The sequence below is a fragment of the Arachis ipaensis genome, chromosome B8 (genome assembly GCF_059453495.1).
Source record: "Arachis ipaensis isolate K30076 ecotype BB chromosome B8, ASM5945349v1, whole genome shotgun sequence".
In the NCBI taxonomy this organism is placed as follows: Eukaryota; Viridiplantae; Streptophyta; class Magnoliopsida; order Fabales; family Fabaceae; genus Arachis; species Arachis ipaensis.
Genome location: NC_142443.1, coordinates 134,640,149 through 134,657,780, shown reverse-complemented (window position 1 = coordinate 134,657,780; position 17,632 = coordinate 134,640,149). Strand labels below are relative to the sequence as shown.

At 32.6% G+C, this 17,632-nt stretch overlaps 2 pseudogenes; both read right to left on the bottom strand.

Annotated features, from left to right (window-relative positions):
* Nucleotides 1-469: 469 nt before the first annotated feature.
* On the bottom strand, nt 470-3,084 carry LOC110266964 (uncharacterized; annotated as a pseudogene).
* A 9,424-nt stretch (nt 3,085-12,508) lies between these two features.
* LOC107612173 (transcription factor MYB1R1 pseudogene) lies at nt 12,509-13,829 on the bottom strand (annotated as a pseudogene).
* Nucleotides 13,830-17,632: the final 3,803 nt, after the last annotated feature.

Genomic DNA, 17,632 nt, shown 5'->3' with positions numbered 1-17,632 from the left:
CGGGATAGACCGGTTTCTGAATATGAAGTAGCAGTGTCTATTGAAGAAGTTCAAACAGAGGAGCAACGCAGATACCTTTGTGAGTGAGTCGAGATTGACTAGATAGGTGGCACAAAAATGGCGTTTTTCCAAAACCTCCTTATGGATACCTTTGTTTGTGAGTGAGTCGAGATTGACTAGATAGGTGGCACAAAGATGACGTTTTTCCAAAACCTCCTTATGGAATTCATAAGAGGCACAAGAGTTGAACCTGGCCGGATCAAAGTGAGAATGTGGTTTGTTGAACTTGTTTTTGAAATCTAATGACTCCATATTTGTTGGCTCCCTGGTGTTATGCATTCAAATTAAAAGTACTACATAAACCAAAACGTTATAATCTCATTCAAATACAAATTCAAAATCAAAAGTCAACAAACAAAACAACCAATCAAACATAACATAGCAGCATCAAAATGATCCAAGTTTGTCATCAATCATCAAAATTCTCCATAACTTGCTGCAGATTTGCGTCATTGATTTCATCACCTTCATTTTCACTACTTGGACCAGAAAAAGCATAAAATGTACTAGTACTTCCACCACCACCATCACCACCTTGATCTAAATCAGCATCAATCTCATCTAAGAAAATATAACACATTATCAATAAATTAAAGATCAAAGCTATTGTAATTTATTATCTGATCAATAAACTATAATACTCACCAAGCAAGTCTTCAATATTACTTGGAAGATCATGCTCTTTTTTAACAACCTCTTCCGTCATCCAAAAATCAACCTTATCAATAGTTTCAATATCGATTGGATCATATTGCAACTTTTGCTTTCCTTTTTTTCTTTCCTTCCTAACAAATTAAATACAATATATAATAAGCCTAGTATATTAACTATACAAAATCTAATGATATGAAATGAAAGGATGAAATATATATTACCTGGATTTAAGACGCAAATTATATGTAACATACACAATATCACTTAGCCTATCATGCTCCAATCTATTCCTTCTTGTTGTATGAATTTGATAAAAAAGATTCCAATTCCTTTCACACCCTGAAGAAGCAGATGCTTGGCTAAGAACGCGAACTGCCATTTTTTGTAAATATGGAGCAGAACTACAAAACAACCTCCACCATTCATCTACAAGTTACAATTCCATATCTCAAGTATTAGTTATCAAATTAAGGAAACCAAAACATAAAATAAGTAAATAACTAAAGCTTATTATCAAACAGATATTATTACCAGGTTGAAGTTTTTTTGCAGCTGGAACAGCTTCAGGCCTATCAAAACTTTCCTTTCGATTTCTATATAAGTGTATTTCTTTCATTACAACTGAATCTAAATTATTAACCTTGCAATGCAATGTAACAAGATCAAGTAAAGCTCGGATGACCTCAGGTGCTTCTCTATAATTTTCAGAAAAAAAGCAAGCAGGATTCAAGTAATAAGCTGATGCATGGAGATTTTTTTTTTCAAATGTTTGTCCTATCTTGAGTTGATAATCTCTGTGTAAGGTTGATATGCATTCTTCCTATGCTTGAACATTTCTTTGATTCCATTTTCTGACCTCAGCATACCTTCATAAACAAATCCCAATGATAGTTTATCATCGGCATCTACCAACCTCAGCAATTTAATCAACAGACTCACAATTTGGCATGTAAAACAATCATCCCAAAATTTATTGTCTAGGATAATTGCACTCACAGCTCTACCATTAGCAGTCCTTCCTAATTTGTGTCCGGTAAAGTGTGGATCAACAACCAATGATTGTAAATGCGATTTGCGCTCAAAGATACTCATCAATGTGAGGAAGACAGTGGCAAAACGAGTTGCACCTGGACGAACAATCTCCCTCCAATCAGTTCTTTGTCTTAGCCAAGACAAGAACACCGAATGATTATACACAAACACGATAATCTTCGAAGCACGAGTTGCAAGGCTAGAAATATGTGGCATGCTGCTTATATCTTTTAGGATAAGATTCAAGCAATGAGCAGCACAAGGTGACCAGTGAATATTTTTAAATTTCTTATTAATAAGCCTACCAACAGCAACATAATTTGCAGCATTATCGGTCACTACATGAACAATATTATCAGGTCCAATCCATTCAATTACCTCTGAAAACAAGTCACACAAGCTTGAAGCATTTTTAACCATACTTGAGGCATCTACAGATTTCACAAAGCACAACCCTTTCTTACAATAAACCAAAAAATTAATCAACGTTCTTTGCCTTTGATCTATCCAACCATCAGCCATGAGAGTACATCCAGTTTCTTTCAAAGCAGACCTATAGCTTTCAACAACCATTTGACACTCCCTTTTGAGATCGGCTAATAAGTTAACCCTCAAAGAGTCGTAAGAAGGACCTTTATGACCAGGCCCAAAGCCAGCTACACCATCCAGCGTATCTTGAAAAAGGGGTGACATAACCGCATTGAAAGGAATCCTACAATCCATTAGCCATCTAGCCACTCGCTTATCAACTTCATGAAGCGCCTCTTCGTTTTGAAACACGCTTTTCAGACTTGTTGACTTCTCGGAGTTGTTCTTGGTGCAAACATAGGAGGAATAATGGTTTTTACTTTCTTTTTTTAGATCGCCTCCAATAACCTCCTTAGTTGGTAACTGACTTGGAGTTTGTTGTTCTTCTTGCGCTATTGCTTCATCAATTGCATCCTCACACTCATCGGTACCCTCTTCGTTGAAACTTACTTTCCTTTTACTAGTTTTACTTTTCTGAATCTCTTTCAATAATCCTTCCATTTGTTTTTCTACATCATACGGGACCTTAGAACATTTCTTAATGTCTCCACCTATTTTCGCCAAATGCTTTTTCATTCTATTAATTCCCCCGCCCCCAAAAGTACTCAGACAAAATAAGGATTGGTAATACGGTTTTTCATTTATATTTTGTAAAGCAACGTATCTCCAAGCAAGATCAGATTTTTCCCGAACACTAGAAGTTTGTGGCTGATTTTCGTTACTCACGGGAGGAAGAGAACATTCATTCGAAGCAGAATTATTTTCAGCATTATTATTCCTAGGTAGTTCTTGGTTGATACTTTCATCCATACCTAAACATTACCAACAATCCAACCTAATAATCTCAACTCTCAAGTTCACAACAAATGAACAAACAACATCCAAAATTGAAAATTCAAAGTTTAGCAGTTCATTATGTCTCAAAATCAGAGTTGACAAAATCAGAGTTCACAAAATCATGTCACAAAATCAGAGTTCACAGTTTCAGAATTCAGAGTTCATCATGTCACAAAATCAAAGAGCTACTCAATGAACAGAGTTCACAGTATCAGATTTCATCACAGTATCAGAGACTCAGAGTTCATCATGCAACAGTTATTCAGTGATTCAATCAAACAATCATAACTTCATAACTAAAATGAAAATTACCTGGAACTCGAAGGCTTTCTCTCAGAGCTCGAAGGCACCTTGAGGCTTGAGGCTTCAACGCTTCAATCAAACATGCAGTAGGCCAGTAGGGAGAGTAGGAGACAGACAGCGACGCCGAGTGGTGACTGGTCGAAGGAAGTGATTGCTCGACGGAGCTGACTGCGCGACGGACATGACTGCGCGACGGCGAACCCGTGTGGCCGTGTGAGCCGGTGAGATCGTGATGGCGTTCTCTACTTCTCTTTGAACCTTGATGAGAATGGTGAAGCTGAACTGTGAAAGGGAAAGTGAGAAGGGCGTAGGAATTAGGGATTCAGACTCAGCGTTCATCATTTAGGGTTTCAGAGCTCCAAACGGCAGTGTTTTGCTGCATAGCTCAAAAATCGGCCGGGTCACGGTTCGGTTCGAACGACCGGTTATCGGCCGGTTCACCAGTTCAACTCCGGTTTCCAGATTTTACGGTTTTTCTCAATGTTCGAATCGTTTTACTGCCCGGTTCATGGTTTGACCGGTTCGATCGGCCGGTTCGAACCGATTTTCAGAACCATGATTAGATTTCAAAAACAAGTTCAACAAACCACATTCTCACTTTGATCCAGCCATGTTCAACTCTTGTGCCTCTTATGAATTCCATAAGGAGGTTTTGAAAAAACTCCATCTTTGTGCCACCTATCTAGTCAATCTCGACTTACTCACAAACAAAGGTATCAGCGTTGCTCCTCTGTTTGAACCGGCTGGTCGAACCGTGAATTGGGCAGTAAAACGGTTCGAACAATAAGGAAAACCATAAAATCTAGAAACCGGAGTTGAACCGGTGAACCGGCTGGTAATCGGTCGGTCGAACCGAACCGTGACCCAACCGATTTTTGAGCTGTGCAGCAAAACGCTGTCGTTTGGAGCTCTGAAACCCTAAATGATGAACGCTGAGTCTGAATCCCTAATCCCTTCGCCCTTCTCACTTTTCCTTTCACAGTTCAGCTTCATTCTCATCAAGGTTCAGAGAGAAGTAGAGAACGCCATCGCGATCTCACCGGCTCGCACGACCACACGGGTTCGCCGTCGCGCAGTTAGCTCCGTCGAGCAATCACTTCCTTCGACCAGTCACCACTCGTCGTCGCTGTCTGTCTCCCACTCTCCCTACTGGCCTACTGCATGTTCGGTTGAAGCGTTGAAGCCTGAAGCCTCAAGGTGCCTTCGAGCTCTGAGAGAAAGCCTTCGAGTTCCAGGTAATTTTTATTTTAGTTATGAAGTTATGATTGTTTGATTGAATCACTGAATGACTGAATAACTGTTGCATGATGAACTCTGAGTCTCTAATACTGTGATGAAATCTGATATTGTGAACTCTGTTCATTGAGTAGCTCTTTGATTTTGTGACATGATGGACTCTGATTTTGTGACATGATTTTGTGAACTTTGATTTTGTGACATGATTTTGTGAACTCTGATTTTGAGACATGATGAACTGCTAAACTTTGAATTTTCAATTTTGGATGTTGTTTGTTCATTTCTTGTGAACTTTAGAGTTGAGATTATTGGGTTGGATTTCTGGTAATGTTTAGGTATGGATGAAAGTATCAACCAAGAACTACCTAGGAATAATAATGCTGAAAATAATTTTGCTTTGAATGAACGTTCTCTTCCTCCCGCGAGTAACGAAAATCAGTCACAAACTTCTAGTATGATTAATTTTTTGGTTTATTGTAAGAAAGGGTTGTGCTTTGTGAAATCTGTAGATGCCTCAAGTATGGTTAAAAATGCTTCAAGCTTGTGTGACTTGTTTTCAGAGGTGATTGAATGGATTGGACCTGATAATATTATTCATGTAGTGACCGATAATGCTGCGAATTATGTTGCTGCTAGTAGGCTTATTAATAAGAAATTTGAAAATATTCACTGGTTACCTTGTGCTGGTCATTGCTTGAATCTTATCCTAAAAGATATAAGCAGCATGCCACATATTTCTAGCCTTGCAACTCGTGCTTCGAAGATTACCGTGTTTGTGTATAATTATTCGGTGTTCTTGTCTTGGCTAAGACAAAGAACTGATTAGAGGGAGATTGTTCGTCCAGGTGCAACTCGTTTTGCCACTGTCTTCCTCACATTGATGAGTATTTTTTAGCGCAAATCGCATTTACAATCATTGGTTGTAGATCCACACTTTACCGGACACAAATTAGGAAGGAGTGCTAATTGTAGAGCTGTGAGTGCAATTATCCTAGACAATAAATTTTGGGATGATTGTTTTACTGCATGCCAAATTGTGAGTCTGTTGATTAAATTGCTGAGGTTGGTAGATGCCGATGATAAACCATCATTGGGAATTGTTTATGAAGGTATGTTGAGGTCAAAAAATGGAATCAAAGAAATGTTCAAGCATAGGAAGAATGCATATCAACCTTACACAGAGATTATCAACTCAAGATGGGACAAACATTTGAAAAAAAATCTCCATGCAGTAGCCTATTACTTGAATCCTACTTGCTTTTTTTCTGAAAATTATAGAGAAGCACCTGAGATCATGCGAGCTTTACTTGATCTTGTTACATTGCATTGCAAGGTTAATAATTTAGATTCAGTTGAGGCAATGAAAAAAATACATTTATATAGAGATTAAAAGGAAAGCTTTGATAGGCTTGAAGCTGTTCCAGCTGCAAAAAAACTTCAATCTAGTAATAATATCTGTTTGATAATAAGTTTTAGTTATTTACTTATTTTATGTTTTGGTTTTCTTAATTTGATAACTAATACTTGAGATATGGAATTGTAATTTGTAGATGAATGGTGGATGTTGTTTGGTAGTTCTGTTCCATGTTTACAAAAAATGGTAGTTCACATTCTTAGCCAAGCATCTGCTTCTTCAGGGTGTGAAAGGAATTGGAGTCTTTTTGATCAAATTCATACAACAAGAAGGAATAGATTGGAGTATGATAGGCTAAGTGATATTGTGTATGTTACATATAATTTGAGTCTTAAATCCAGGTAATATATATTTCATCCTTTCATTTCATATCATTAGATTTTGTATAGTTAATATACCAGGCTTATCATATATTGTATTTAATTTGTTAGGAAGGAAAGAAAAAAAAAGAAAGCAAAAGTTGCAATATGATCCAATCGATATTGAAACTATTGATAAGGTTGATTTTTGGGTGACGGAAGAGGTTGTTGAAAAAGAGCATGATCTTCCAAGTAATATTGAAGACTTGCTTGGTGAGTATTATAGTTTATTGATCAGACAATAAATTACAATAGCTTTGATCTTTAATTTATTGATAATGTGTTATATTTTCTTAGATGATATTGATGCTGATTTAGATCAAGGTGGTGGTGGTGGTGGTGGGAGTACTAGTACATTTTATGCTGCACCACTTGGTTTTTCTGGTTCAAGTAGTGAAAATGAAGGTGATGAAATCAATGACGCAAATCTGCAGCAAGTTATGGAGGATTTTGATGATTGATGACAAACTTGGATCATTTTGATGCTGCTATTTTATGTTTGATTGGTTGTTTTGTTTGTTGACTTTTGATTTTGAATTTGTATTTGAATGAGATTATAACGTTTTGGTTTATGTAGTACTTTTAATTTGAATGATATTTTAAAGTTTAGATTAGACTATATTTATATTTTTATGTGCTTATTTATATTTTATTTATTATTTTATTATAAAACAGTTTTTTCGGTTCAACCACGGTTGAACCGGTTAAATCTATAAACCAGTGAACCAGTAGCTAGAGCGATTCGATGACCGGTTCGGTTTTCAGAACCTTGGTTTGAACTTCTTCAATGGACACCACTGCTTCATATTTCGAAATCGGTCTATCCCGGTTTGGTATGTGAGTTCTATGCCAACATGCGGCTGATTGATGGCACCATCCACTCCTATGTCAAGAAGGTTTACATAACTCTGAACACTGAGGTAATTGGAACTGTCCTGGGCTATACGGATGCGGGGCCAAGAGCTTATATGGCTGAGAAGTTGGACTCCCAGGTTGGGGTCACGTACAAAATCGTCCTGCAACATATTTGTAAAAATTTATCTGGCTTGGACGGCACCATTCTGACCCCTCAAAGTGGTTCCCATAACAGAGTAACCTTTTCTGACTCTCTCATACATTTTGCTCTTGTTACATCTACTCCTATATCATTTGGTTACCTTATGATCAGACACATGTGGGAATCAGTTAAGAGCACCAAAAAGGAGAATCTACCTTATGGCTTGTTTTTAACAAGTATTTTTAAATATTTTAAAATTGATCTCCTAAATGAAGCTGTAGAAAATAAGGTATCTATGATCAAAGGAGGAGGAGCTGTGAAGGGAACAAAAGGGAAGAAATCTGTAGCCTCGAATAGTGACTTTGAGAGTCGGCCTAAGTCTTCCAAGGCAACAAAATCAATCAAAGAAATCCTCACTGAATTCTCAAACATGTCGGAGCTGATGGTACAATCCCATAAGGCGGCCCGCAAGCTAGCCTATGAGAATGAGAGGGCTTGGATGAGGTGCAAGGATAGAGTGAGTCTGATGTTACAAAGCTTTGAGGAAGAGTTGGGTGCTGCTAATGAAGAAGAGGCTGAGGAACCTGAGTTTCATTTATCTGATGATTAATCCCTGTTTCTTTTCTGTTTATTGATATTTGGCTTATGACGGCTCAATCTGAAATTGTAGTAGTTTATTTTGGTACTATAGATATTTGTCACTGTGAAACACTCTTGACACTTTGGGTATATTTTGGATATTTTGTTCTATATGTCATCTTTTGCAGGTGCCCCTTGATACCAAAAGGGGGAGAAATGCTGGAAAATTGAAATTAACATAATATAACAGGGGATGAAATCCTTTGTGGATTCATGATCTTACTTGTTTCAAGTTTCAATATCTTGTTGTGATGATATGTTTGATGATGCAGCTGTTCTATCTTGATTGCTGCTGCTTGATGTTTGTAATTTATTTTGACTTATCTTGGTAAAATGTTTGTTTGCTGCGTTTGTAATGCATTTAATTTACCTTGATAAAATGTTTGCTGTTTTGAATTTATTTTTGGCAGTTCCTTTAAGCTGTGACATGAAAAATCTGAATAGTTGCTATGGTTTGAGATGATCATGCTTGATTAGAAATATTTTTCTTGCTATGATTAATTTGCTCTGATTTGTTAATTGAAAAATAGTTTCAAAATAGCTTGAAAAGCAGTTTTAGGAAACATCAATCTTTGTTTGTACCAAATTGTTTTTGTATGCGCTTGAGCAGAAAAATCACTTTTATGATAACAAAAGAGTTTTGTTTGTCATCCAAATCTGCTCATAAATTAAGCATTCAACATCTCAAAAATTAATATATTGAATAACATAGTTGCCTAAGCTTGATTTCTAAAGTTACAGGTATAAAGCTTCCCTTGGTAAAATAGTATACATTAAGGGGGAGCCTTGTAACATTTGAAAAGGGAAGAAATACTAATCTGCAAAGGGAGTATTCTATACTCTAATCTTTAATTTCTTTCTATTTCAATTTTAATAATGTTTGTCATGAAGGGGGAGATTGATGAGTTTGGAAAACTCTAAATTAACATTTGTGATAACTAAACATTATTAATTGCAAAAATATTAATTCATATATGTTGATTAAATTAATTTTTGCTATGCAGGTTCTGTTTAGGCCGAAAATAAAGGAAAACTGTTGCAAACCCATATATGCATCTTACCTTCAGCCTTGATGTTAAATATGATTATGTTGGCTGAATTATTTTATTGGGCCAGTTTGACTTATTACTGCAAGCCCAATGTGCTTTTAAGTATCTAGCTCTGTTTAAAGTATGGTATATTAAGTGGTAGACGCAATTTGTGATTAATTGGACGAGAACCATGTTGGACTAAGCCCAAAATTAAATTGCTTGAAGGCAAGCTTGCATGGTCCGAATCAAATTAAGAAAGAAAGCAAATGTTTTGTTTCAATGCTTCCAACGGATCCCATTTCTTACTTTGGGATGGATTTCAAAATTTAATTTGCTAGCATTGGAAACATAAATGAGAGAGAGAAAGTGATGTGATGGCTTTAATGTAGCTTACACGCTACTACACAAAAGCATGGGGAGTTGATCTTAATTAATTTATTTGTGATAACACTCATTACTCATAGCTTTGTCTTTTCTTTCTTCTCTCTCTACTCTTTCTTTTTTTTCGGTCATACCACAGCAGCAACCATGGAAGCTAAAGCTAGCCACCGAAAAGAAGAAGAAGCACGCTACAAGACCATCACAATGATGACAAGAAAAACAAAACTAAAAGTATGCTGTGGCTAAGATTCTCATCACTTATGGTAAGATTTGGTGAAGAGATCTTGCCTTCTCCATACCAAAAATGGAAGAGAAGATTTTGGTCAGAGAAGAAGATCATTGGAAGGATGACTTGTCTCTGATTCTGCTCAACCACCACAGAAGGTAGCTACAGTGGCTACGTGATGGAAGGGGCAGTGATTGGAGCAGATGAAGTTATCATCAAGCATGCATCAAGGGCTAGAAGTTCATCTTGGAGAGCAAGACAAGATGGAAGGCTCAGATTGATGATTGTTAGTGACCAAGGAATGACTAGAGGTAATTGCATGTTGGGTTTTGCATGTGTTATCTCTTCTCTCTTTCTGGCTGAACTGGTTCTGTTTTGAAAAAGAAGAAGATTAGCTTGGTTTGTTTGGTTTTCAACCTTTGAGGCTTCTCCCTATAAGTAAGGGTGAACAGTCAGGGTTTGATTCAAGGATAAAGGAGTGAGAATGCAAGGCACAGTGTTCTCATAGTTACCTAAGCTAACAGAATTTCTTCTCCTTCAATATTTTTTGTTTTGTATTTTTCTGTTTAATTTTGTCTGTCTTGAGTCTCATGGAAAAAAGGCAAACAATGAGGTTTGTAAAGAAAAAGCCATAGAGCGGAAAAAGGCAGAGAGTGCAAAATTAAAAGAAAAAGCCATAGATGTCCTTAGAGGTCCTTTGTACATCTATATTATGTTTCATGAATCTGTGAGAATCTCCTTGCGAGTTGGGTTAGCACTTAGCAGTTGAAAGCTTGGCAGTAACCAAGTCAAGTTCAGGATTGGGGTTTTAGATTCTGGACTTGTCCCGGATAGGAAGGGTAGTTCCTAGGGAGAATTGGTGTTTGTAATCAAAGATGATTATAGTGAAATTTCATCATTGTTGTGATGGAGACTGGATGTAGGCTGCACTGTACTTAGCAGCTGAACCAAGATATATCTTGGTGTAATTCTTCCTCTCTTCTACTACATTTCTGTTTCTGCTGCCCAAGAGATAAAATTGAAAAATATCTCGTGCTGGTCGACGAGACAAAAAGAATAGTCTTATGGCTGGATACGAGACAAAAGAAAAAGTCTCGTGACCGGGTATGAGATAAAAAGGCAAAAAGTCTTCAGCCTTCTCTTAGTCACTGAAAACCATCATAAATCAAATGGGCATGTAAAACTATGTGTTAATATCAATGCCCCTGTGCATACTGCATAATCCAAAATTCCAAATTCTGTTGTGCTTCAAAAATACTTCTAGAATTTCATGAGAAATAGCACTTGACATGTAAAATTATGTATCAATATGAGATATTTTTACGCATATTTCATATTTCAAAATACCTACTGTGCTTCAAAAATATCTTTATTATTTCATAAAGAATGACGTGTCCTACAAGAGCACGTGTCAGAAGAAGCAGGTATCTGTGGGTGTGTCAAATTCCAATCTCTATCTCTGTACAGTCAGTTGTTACGTCATATCCATCATCAGTATGCATAGTCCAATAATATACTTTGAGCCTTTTTATTTGCATATGTTGTAATGGAAGAGACAACAATAATATATAGAAGAAGAAATCTTGGAACAATAGTTGAGCTACATTTCTTTCACTGCGGCCGACAAGTGTGGCAAGTCAATTGTTTTACATTTTTTTGCTTTTCCTTAAAGTAGCAACATTGTTGTCTTAATTCTTGACCCTTAAGCTTCTTTACCAACTATCATTCTAACAACATTTTTTTTCTTCCAACTCAACTCTCTGCTGAAAAGTAGTCACGCTTGTGTGGAGAAGGCAAAACATCACTTGTCCTATGTTGTTTTGAGGCGAAATTTTGTCCATTAATTCTAAAACGTGCTCCTATTGGTTATAGTCAAAATGGTCCACATGTTTGTCAATTTGTATAGTGAAAATTTTTCTATTTGTTGTCCAATTTTCATATTCCAAAATTTTCCTACTCTATAACTGTATAACATATGTATCCAATTGGTTACACGTTTTTTATTTTGTTACAACTTGTAACTTATAGAAGTTTTAGATTATTACTATTTAAATTAGATACATTTATAAATAAATGCGTAGTTATCAATTATGTTATGTGTATATAAAAAATTAGTTATTAAATCAATTATTTATGTAAATAGTATAGGTTAAAATATAAGATATAAATTAAAAATATATAAAATATCATACATCATTTCAATTAACAGATTTTTTTTTATCAAAGATAAGATACTCGAACTCGTAACCTCTTAATTGAGTATAGAGAGATTATGCCATTTGAGTTATAACTCATTGAGATATAGCTCAAATGACATAGTCTCCCTATACTCAATTAAGAGGTTGCGGGTTCGAGTCTCCTATCTTTGGTAAAAAAAATAGATTTTTTTAAATAAATAAAAATCTTTTATTTATAAAATATATAATTTATAATATTTTTATGAAAATTCATCTTATCTGTTATCTCGTTTATAGTATAAAAAAAATAAGAATATACGTATTTTATTTACAATGTTCTATAAACGAGATAAGACAAAATACAATGTGATTGTATCAGATTTGTACACTTAGGCTGGAAGTGAGTCCAGTTAGACCAAGTTCAAGCTCGGCTCACGAAAATTAAGCTTAGTTCACGGTTCGACTCATCAACAATTGAGCATATTTCGTAAGCTCAAGTTTGACTCAACAAAAACTCATGAGCGGGCTCGAGTTCACGAACTGGCTCAAATAATAAAAACATAATCTATAATTCTATTTCAATAAATTATAACTTATATATGTTAGAATATAATTATGATTAATTAGGATCGATTAGAATTATATATATATTTTTAATAAGGTCATAAACATTAACATGAGCAAACAAAGAAGGAACCGGACCTCGGGGTCTGTACTCTGTACAAGGAACTGAAGGATTAAATTTAGTTCATTAACCTAAGCTTTTGCATTTTGCCTTCTCTGATCCATCGCCCTTTTCCTTCAACATCTTTCTCTTAACTTATCCCAATAATAAAACATCTTCTATATGTGAATCCAAGATGCTCTAGACATGGACTTTATAATAACCATGAGAGACATAATGTCTATCAAGCAACACTTATGATGCTATCTCCGTTATTTAAACTCGGAATCGAATGGAAAGCCGAATGTCTTGATGGAGTCTGTCTTTGATCAGATGTGAAGGATAGTCCCAGGGACAATGTTGGCAAGTTGAGGGGCGAATTAGAGCCGGAGGGAACATCAGACACGGTGCATGTTTTAGGATTTGAAGCAACAGGAATCGGATGGAGTAGCTTGGTTTGCACATTAAGCTCCATGTTTGCCTGTCTTAGAGTTAGTTCATCCATTGGATTCCCAGCTTCGACTGATCACACCTGGACCAACCCCCAACGGATACACCGGCACCATCGGAAATCCATTGGTGTTGCTATTCTCAGGAGCTGCAGGGCACAGAGGCTGTGAATGAGGCACACTGTCTCCGTTCTGGATCTGTTCTTCCTCCATTGGAATCGAAGGGACCGAATCGGTGGTGATGTCAAAGAGGCTGGATCTACGGCGACAGCGGTTGAGATTGCTCCGGCGGAGGAAGTACTTCTGAGCATGGCTGGCGACCTGCGTGGGCGTCCGAGTCTTGACGTAGTTCCTAGAGATCCCTCTCCAATCACCTTTCCCTACCTTCTGCAATCCCACCAGGAACAACTTGTGCTCTTCCTCCGTCCACTGAACACCTCGCTTGCGCTCGCGCTCGCGGTTCTTGCCGAAGTTGTGAGGAGCGTCTTTGTTGTTGTTGGAGTCATCTTGAGGATGCACGTACTGCGACAGATTGTTCATACTGAAGCTTTTCCTCATGGAGTCCACCACCACCCTAATGCCGAATAGCATAATCTTGACGGCAGTGGGGGAGTCACCGTCGCCGGAGATGGAAGAGTCTGCGGCGGCGGCAAAGGTGCTACACATCTTCTTCGATCGAGCTAATTGAGTTGGACTCGAGGTGGAATCGGAGCTTCGGTACTTGACGAGTCAGTGACTCGGTGGAGAGAGAATATAAATAGGATCAATTACAATTATTTTTTTTGGAAAAAGAATTTGTATATTATTGAGTATATTTAAGTTATGTAGAATGATATAATATAGAAGGGTATTTATAGGGGTTAAGAGAATCGTAATAATAAAGACGTAATATTTTATAAAAAATATTCAGATATATTAAATAATTCTAATTGATCCTAATTATATTCTAACAATATATATTAAAAAAATAAATTTAATATATTATCTATCTATAAATTATAAATTTTTTATTTATGTCATACATCAAAATTATATATAAAAAATGACTATAAAATTTTAAACAATTAAGAATATTAATATATATGTTAAATTATTCATACGCATACCCTATATGCATTTAATCTATACTTTTAATATCTACTTAATATACTAAAACTGGGTTTTCTCCCGACTAATGAAGGTAACGTGTCGATCTCTCATGACTCCATTTTCCCTCCAAAATGAACTTTTCTATTCTCTATTCTAAATTATTTTATAAAAAATATATTTATTATAATTATATTATAATTAATATTTAATGAATAATACATAATTATACTAATTTAGGAACATATATTTATTTTTAAAAAGTACTATTTTAATATAAATAAAGCACTCTTCTCTCTTCTAAAATTATTTTTAGAAAAATATCTTTATTATAATTATATTACAATTAGCATTTAATGAATAATGCATGATTATACCAATTTATGAAAATATCTTTATTATAATTATATAAAATAATCTACTTAATATACTAAAATTGAATTTTCCCCTCAACTAATGAAAGTAAGGTGTCAATTTCTCATGAATTTATTTTCTTTTCAAAATAAAGGCACTATTCTCTCTTCTAAATTTATTTTTAAAAAAAATATCTTTATTAGAATTATATTACAATTAGCATTTAATGAATAATACATAATTATACTGATTTAAAAAATATCTTAATTATAATTATATAAAAAGTTAAACATAAATTTATAATTCTAATTGCTATAAATATGATACTAACGTTCATAGTGGTAAATTGATATTGCAATAATTAATTTCTATAATTATTTTTGTACTACTAAAGGCTATATATAGTGTTTTTTTGTGGTTAGTGAGTCTAAATCTAAGAATCAAAACATTTTTTTCTAATTTGTTATTTTTTTTTGATTGGGCAATTGTTTCTAAGGAGTTTTGTAGGTCAAATTCAAGTCACTTCCCTTCTACGTTTTCTACGTTTGTCCAAAAATATTCGAAGTGGAGCATATAATGAGATCGAATTTTCTCAATTTAGGTTCAATTTTGAAAAATTCGTGCCAACTTTAAAGATGCAATTCAAAGATTGGTACTATATTTAAATTTTTTTTCTCTTAAGCTTTTTGTATTAAAAATAATTTTATAACATATTGTATTTTTTTCAGAAACTATCAGTCTTTTGGTGCATTAATGCAATGCCATTGAAGGGAATAAAAGTCAATTTAATTTGACAATTTTAACAAGAAGATAGTCTGAATTTGTACCAATTCTAAGTATTCGATCTTATGATGTTATTTTGGTTGGTTGTTACAAGAATGACTCTAATCTATATGTATCTAAGGATTAGAATAGATTAAATATTATTTAAATAATTTAGTTCTAATATTGGTAGTTGATTAAATTAGTTTTAGAGAAATTTAAATTGTTGTCTCAATTTATATATTATGACTATTCTTTATGGATATGTTATTTTTAAACTTTTTAATATGATTTTTTAAAGTTTGTTTTCTTTTTTATATATGTATCACTTTTTTTTGTATTTCAGATTAGTAATGCAATTATTAAGAGAAATATAATTCATCAATAAATTAGAATGATTAAAAGTTTAATTAAGATTAACTAACATCTGTTTTGGACACAAGATTGATTAATTAAGATTAAGGCGTGAAAAAGGAAAAAGAGTCACAATACGTGGTTTTGTTTTCTTGCTAATATATAAAAATATGTGAAAAAAAATTAAAATATCATCATTCAAAAAAAATTGTTAATCATATATATGAAAAGGAATTGGGAAATATGCATGGATATAAAAAATAAAAAATTATTACTCGATTGTAGAATAAAAAATAATCATATATATATAAAAAAATAATCATAATAAAAAAATAATTAACACATATGACTTAAATTTTTATATGTACAATTAATATATATATGTATAGATAAATAAAGAAATTATTATAATTTATAAAAATTACACATACGATAACATTAATAATAAAGAATAAAAAAATTATTGAATAATTGTAGACTCAAAATAAATTAATTATGATAAAAAATTAATTAATATATATGATTTAAATATATTTATATACAATTAATATATATATATATATATATATATATATATAAGAAAATTAGTATGATTTATGAATATTATTACGTATATGATGGTATTAATGGAATAACAAAATCAGTATAATTATTGTAGGCTAAAAAAATTATTTATAATAAAAAAATCAAAAAATAATTAAATATGTGACTTAATATATGTGTACTTAAATAAGAAAAGATTTAAAATTATTTAAACAAAATAAATAAATATATCTTATAAATAAAAAAATCATTGACTAATCGATTAATATATACTGGTAGTATAAATAAAAAACCATTAAATAAAAAAGAAATAGTATGTTTTCAATTTTGGGAATAAAATGTAAATAATTATAATATAATAATTTGTTTAATTATTAGTATTTATAATTGTTATTTTAAATCATAAATTTAGAGAAAAAAAGTAGATTAACAAAAACGATTAATAACTATATTAGAGTTGATACACATAACACTAGGTTAAGAAAAAATAAACCTAATTACTACATTTTAAATTAATTTTAATAAAATAATTTAAAATTATAATTTCAAATTTATCACGTGCATAATACGAATTATTGAACAATTTATTATCATGTACATGGCACAGATTATTAAATAATTTCTCATGTATTTTTTTTTTCCAAAATAAAAATACTATTTTTACTTATAATTATTATTCTTTATCAACTCTTTCATTTAAACACTAATATTATTTATTAATTTTTTTTATTTTTATTCCTCACATTTATTAAAAATTCCTTTTCAATAATTTAGGTATTAATTGTTGTTATTTAATTAACTTATTTTAGGTATTTACTTATTAAAATTTTAGGTATTAATTATACCTCAATTACGGTATTAAGACTTTGAACATAATTTCAATTTAATTTTGGACAATATCAAAAATAAATAAATAAATAAATATATATATATATATATGATATTTTAGGTATTAATTATTATTATCTATTAACTTATTTTAGGTTTTTAATTATTAAAATATTAGATATTAATTATATTCTGTTTACCATGTTAAGCCTTTAGACATAATCCCATTTTAATTTTAGTCAATGTAAGAAGTAAATATATATAATATTAAATTAGAAGAGTAGATTTTAATTTTACATAAAATAATATAATAGATATAGAGTATAAATAAATTTACTTGACAAATATAATTATTTATAGTGTGATATTTTATTACGATAACATATCTTTGTGCATTGACTCTCTATATAGCAATAATATATATATATATATATATATATAGTTTGTTATTTTTTCATTATATGACATATTTATTATTATATTTTAAATTTGAAATTATTTTTATTTGTTAGTGAAAGAATAGCAAGCAAAAAAAATAAAAAAAAACATGGGAACATTTTAAATATGATTACCGCTAATCTTTTTTCTTTAGTTTTCAAATATATTATTTATTTTATTTATTTAGAGTAATAACTAAATTTATTATAACTATAGTAAAATTATTTTTAAACTATTAGTATTATTAGTAAATTTTTAAAATTATTGACATATTATTAGT